Below are 6004 nucleotides of genomic sequence, written 5' to 3' on the forward strand. Positions count from 1 at the left end.
ACCTTTTAAATAAGTTGAAAAACCAAAACTGCCTTACATGCAAAACTGTGGCTATGGGGGCTATCTTCGAACCATAAGATATGGGAGTACCCATGGTCCCCAAGACCAAGAGTCCCCTGAGGCCAAGAGTGAGCATGCTCACCACTGGAGTCACAGAATCCAGGGGAAACCCCTCTCTGAGGAGGCACTAGTAAATACCGCTTGACTCACAAGGTTACAAATACAGGGAAACGGGAAATTTATGTTTCTGATTTTGAGATTCAGCTTCTGTGATGTGAAACAAAAGGAAAGAAGCTTGCTCCAACCAAGTTCAAGCACCTGGGGGTGGGGGTGCTATTTGTCTTCCTTGGTAAACATCCAATCTGGCTAGTGAACCAAAATACTCCAATCTAAGAAGTAACCTGAAAACCTTCATGAGGACCATATCATTCGTGCAATGACCGGACCTTTGATGACAGGAATACAGATAGGCAAGAGGCACCAGGCCTTATCATTCACCACATAAACCTTCCACTAAGTAAGCCAAGAATCTGATCTCGGAGTTTGGTTCCACTCAGGCTGTCTAAGAGATCATTTAAAGTCACTGATTTGAATATTCAAACTGCAACTGAAAAGACGACGTAGGCGCACCATAACTCTGTCAACCGAGATCTCAGGGTATATATAACTGCTAATCTCAAGCATCCTCAGTCTACAGCATGTTGATAAACTTATTAGGAAGTTCTTTTTAAAAGCTGCTTTAAAAAAAAAATCAAGTGAGGAGACTACACCACTACTACACACATAATTCAGAGCAAACATGAAATGAATATAAATCCAGCAAATACCACTGGAAATCTGAGTCAAGGGAAGAGGTAAACTCATCCCAGGATGTCAGTTTAGTGACGTTCTGAGGAGTTACTACCAAGAGTTAAAGTCAGCCTTCCACAGAACCTTGACACGGAGTCACAGCTATCGATGCTCGACAGTCAAATCTAAAGTTCAGGGTCCCAGGGCCATGATTCCCAACTCAAAGAGCAGCTAACAGCTACACCTACTGACTGTCTCTGGCTACTTGCTAAACCCGTTCTCTGGGTCGACTAGAGAAATCTAATTAATGACAGTCGATTTCAAGAGTCCTTTAGTGAGGTGGAAGAAAAAAAACTTCAGTGACAGAGAAGGAAGTCAGCACTCCAAATGTCTTATTTTGACCCAACCATTTATGCTCAAACCATCTCCCAAGTCATTTTAAAGCACTGTTGTTAATAATGCCTTAGTATCAATAACTTATTTCATGGGAAAATGCTTTAGTAATGATATTCTAGTTAATAACCGGGTTGTCACCTTTAGTTGGACACATCAGAGACCATAAACTGCTTTACTAAAACCTTTTAACTGCTCTGCATAATCCTACCAGCTTTTTTTTTTCCCATCCTGGTAAAGGCAGCTTAATTGCAGCTTTCAGGGAAAGGAAAAGGTGATCTGGGAGAGTCGTTAAATCAAGATACAGAAAATCATTCCTGTCTCTAAACGAGGTTGCAGGAGCGATTCAGTAAGACTTAATGTTGTGGTTGTACGAAAATTCATCCAGAGAACCTTTGCACTGGAGGATACTCCATTCGAGAAAACAGGAGAAAGTTGACACTTAACTCCCACAGAGTACCAGTATAAAAAAGAATGGCTTTAAGACTCTGAGTCAGAGTTTCAACATGAAAGGCTCGCTTTATAGAGGAAACGCCAACCCCAGTTCATCCAGATAGACCTGGAACCTGATGAAAGTCGACACCTCCCTCTGAAATTTGCATCGCATCACTGGCTCGAGTTTAGAAACATAATCGTGTACCAGGTAGTATGAATTTCAGTGAAGGCTGCCTCTCAACTAGCCGTCAGGAAAAATCAAATCTGTAAAGCCCAAAGGCAGTCTAGGAGCTAGCTACCCGTCCCCAAATGTTTCCCCTTCCAAGAGGAATGCCAACCATCCAGCACAACACCTCCCTTGAAAGCTAGCTATTTCCCGTGCCTCGGGTTTTGGATACGGTGTGCCCCGATGAAATTTCAACCTGTCCAACGCTACTGCTTGCCCAAGTCGAAATGCCACGGCGCGATTTACGACCCTGGCAAGTTGCCTTTAAGGTCAGGAGTGAAGTTAAACAGGGCAAAGGGAGAAAAAAGTTCTTTATGCAGCACTCTCCGACCCTCGAGCGGTTTACTTCCTCTAAGAACGCAGATTGGAGCATCCTCGGACCTCAGACCCCAGAATCCCTCAAAAGAGAAATTAACACCCTCGGGACCGTAGCCGAAGGTCTCCCTTCCCCACCATTCACCCACTGGGGCCTTGCTCCCTCCAGCACACCTGCAACGCGCTCACCGGGTAGCCGGATGGGGAAAGGTCACTCCGAGGAGCCCAGAACCGCAGGGTGAGCACAGGGCTCCGGGCCTCTGGGGTAGCAGATCCGGATCCCGAGGTGAGAACGTGCACGCGCGCTGGGCGCGGTGGAGCGCAGACTCGCCCCCGCCGGGATCGCGATCCCCCCAGCACGCCACCAAATCGGAAATCAAACTTTCAGCCGCTGCGAGCGTCCTGCTCCGGGGCCGCGAATCCCCGGCCAGGAACCGCACAGGGGGCTGTCAGCAGTGGCGCCCCGCCCCCCACCCCCAGCCCTGCCCCCGGGGCCACTTACCGCTTGGCCTGGGCTTCCCGGTGCTGCCGCGCGTCCGGGGGCGCGTCGTCCGCGCGCTCTCCCTGGGGAGAAAGAGAAAGCGTGCAGACGGTCGGGGCGCGCTCGCTCGCCGCCTCCTCTGCGGAGATCCCAGGCGCCGAGCGCCAGGCGTCGGGGCCGCGGGGGCGGAATCAACGCGGCTCACCAGCCCCGCTCGGAGGAGGACCCACAGCGGCCGCGCTCAGGGCGCCGCGGGGGCCAAAGCGACCGGGTCCCCGGGCATCCACTATTGTGCAGGCACCCGGGCCCCAGCTCGCGTCCCCGAGCCCCCCATCCCGCCCGCCGGCTCCCGGGAACGAGCGCGCGGCGCCCGGGGAGCGTCCCGGCTGCGGAGCTCCGCGCCGGGCACGGTGTGGGGGGAGTTGCGTGGCCGCGGGGGAGGGGACAGGTAACTGCCCACGGGGGCTGGACGACCCGCGCGGGAAGGGAGCCCGGGGCGGCGGCGATGGGCGCGCTGCGAGCGTCCTCCCAGGCCCCCCCGCCCCTCCCCCCCGGGACTCGGCGCCGCACTGACTTTCCGCTCACTCGCTCACGCACGTACTGAACTCGCTCACAAAGTTGCCGGCGGTGGCGGCGCTGCACTGGCCCTTCTCCCCGCCCCATCCCTTCCCTCCCTCCCTCCCTCCTTCAGTCTCGGGTGAGATCACCGCCGCTGGCTTCTGCGCTCAAGCAAGTCTCGCGAGACTAGAGCCCAACTCCGGCCCGGGGAAGTGGAAGCAGAGTAGTGAGGACCGCGGAACTTCTGGTTGCCATGACGACTCTACAGCCGGGTGCAGTTTTCACCTGCCTCCTCCGCTGCCCCGGGCCTAGCAGTGGGGAAGGGAAGGCTGGAGGCAGATGGAGATCTTCTGTAGACCTGCATCTCGGAGCTGGGCACTTTTGGCCCCAGAGGCTCTGGGATTGTAGAAGCCAGTACATCTCTCTCTACTTGTAAATGGCCACCATGTACTCATTTCATCAGCCTTCCTGTGTAAAATCTCATCTCCAGCCCCCGCAAGATGCCTTCCTTTCCCCCATCCTAACGCCCCCACAAGACAGCTCTTTGAGCACATAGCTCACTTATGTTGGTATTCTCAACGCCTCTGCGGGCTTTTTTACCTAGTAGGTATGTTATGTCTGTCTTGGGTTTTGTTTGTTTGTTTGTTGTTGTTGTTTATGAAGGTACAGTCCTTGTGTGTTTGAAGTACCTTTACTTTCCCTAACCCTGAATAGTCCCTGGACTTAATATATCAGTTTTTGCACTACAGTCAAGTTTTTACTCTGCTAAATCTCTGCTCAAATCTTGTTTTTTTTTTCTATAGTTACAATCTCTCTTTTCTCATTGTCTCATAGAAACCTTTGCTCATCATAGAGGAGGGCAGGAAACAAAACTTTTAAAAAGTGATAATAATAATTACAAATTTTCAAACCATGCCTTTATACCTAATTCCAAAATGATACTGAGGGACTGGAGAGATGGCTCAGAGGTTAAGAGCACTGGCTGCTCTTCCAGAGGACTAGAGTTCAATTTCCAGCATTGATTTGGTGGGCCAACAGCCATCTGTAACTCCAGCTCCTGGAGATCTGACACTCTCCAAGGACACCGGGCATATCACATGGTGCAAAAACACACATATATCCATATGCATAAAATAAAATAAAAATAAAGAAGTCCAAAAGACTATTGATTGAAATCTCATTCTGTGTCTAAATTAGATACTTTTCTGTAATTTTGTATCACTGCCTAATATGCTGCTGTTGATAGAAGTTAAGCATGAAGTTTTGTTGAATTCATGATATATAACAGAATTCACTGTGAAAAAAAAGAGAATTCTACCCTAAACTTCAATATGGGGAAACTGTTGATCCCATACACCTAGAAACCTAAAGAAAAAAAAAAAACCCCTAAGTATACAAAGACTTAGGTTTTTATATACCAAGTATATAAAGTAAGTATATAAGTAAAGACAATTAAGACTTGTAGGTTACCTATGCAATGGATTGGGGGGGGGGGGCGGAGGTTCCTGACAGGATGAGTGTGGCGGTAAGAAATCACTTTGTGGCGTGGGTTTTCTTCTTCCACTTTTATGTGGACTTTGGGGATCAAACTCGGGTCACCAGTCTTGCAAAACAAGTGCCTCTCCCTGCAGGGCTATCTCAAATGCCTGCAAGCTTTTATATTAGAAACTTAAATGACACCGTGATTAAAATATAGTATATAGAGCCAGGAAAGTGGAGCTTGGTTCTATGCCACTAATAATTAAGACTCCTTGAGAAATTTACTGTCTCTGACACTACACCTGTAAAAATTGAGGGGTGGCCCACATGTTAGATTATTACCCCTTTAAAATTCTGTAGCACTCAGACCTATAAAAGTTTCCAATGAATGACAGATATTTCCCTTTCACACTGAACAATAAAAAAACAAATGAATGTCTCATTTTATAGTAGGCCATTTTCACTGTTTTAGCTACATGTTGATAATTGTATATTGAAGTTTCTTTTGTCTCAACAACAAAAGCAAAATCATTAGTACTATAATAGTAATTTTAAAGGGTATTCATTATTGGTGGTTCATTTTCACACTCGAAACAAATTCATTGTTGTTTAATAAACATGTCAATTCAAGTAAAAGACAAACTGAATGAAAGCACACTTCTACCAAGACAACTGTAAGAAAGAGGGAAAGGGGGGGTAGCACTCACCTTTAATCCCAGCACTCAGGAGGCAGAGGTAGGTGGATCTCTGTGAGTTCAAGGACAGCCTGGTCTACAGATCGAGTTACAGGACAGCTAGGACTGTTACTCAGAGAAGCCCTCCCTGTTTTGAAAACAGAGGGAGAGAAGAGGGACAGGATGGGCATTGAGTTCACAGTTTATCAGGAACTGAACCGTCTCGTCTTAAACATTTTTTTTTTGTTGTTGTTGTTGTTTTTGGTTTTTTCAAGACAGGGTTTGTCTGTGACTTTGGAGGCTGTCCTGGAACTAGCACCTGTAGACCAGGTTGGTCTCGAACTTACAGAGATCTGCCAGCCTCTGCCTCCTGAGTGCTGGGATAAAAGGCATGTGCCACCACCACCTACCCAGCTTCATTTCAAACATTTTTATTTATTTTCTTTTGCATGTACATATATATGTGGGGGAATGTGTTATCCATAGTGCACATATGGAGGTCTGAGGACAACCTGTAGGAGCCAGTTCTCTCCTTCAACCCTGTAGATTCTGGGAAATGAACTCAAATCCCCAGGCGTGGTGCAGGTACCTATACCTACCAAGTCACCTCACTTCACCAGTAGTCCATGGATCTATTTCAAGGATCAAACATTC

General features: G+C 48.1%; 1 protein-coding gene across 4 annotated transcripts in view; it reads right to left on the minus strand.

Moving 5' to 3' along the window:
• The window catches only part of Sipa1l1 (signal induced proliferation associated 1 like 1), a 291536-nt gene extending 288256 nt beyond the window's left edge, over positions 1–3280 (minus strand). For 2 of the 4 annotated variants that reach the window (XM_027418435.2, XM_027418430.2), the window contains exons 1-2: positions 3214–3280; positions 2661–2722 (exon numbers count right to left, since the gene is read on the minus strand). The gene's annotated coding sequence lies outside the window, so the exon portion shown is untranslated. Of the gene's footprint in view, positions 1–2332; positions 2561–2660; positions 2723–3213 lie in introns of those variants that run through there. The other 2 variants (XM_027418433.2, XM_027418434.2) reach the window with 2 other exon arrangements.
• Between the last annotated feature and the right edge of the window lie 2724 nt (positions 3281–6004).

This window comes from Cricetulus griseus, chromosome 5 (assembly GCF_003668045.3).
Source record: "Cricetulus griseus strain 17A/GY chromosome 5, alternate assembly CriGri-PICRH-1.0, whole genome shotgun sequence".
Lineage (NCBI taxonomy): Eukaryota > Metazoa > Chordata > Mammalia > Rodentia > Cricetidae > Cricetulus > Cricetulus griseus.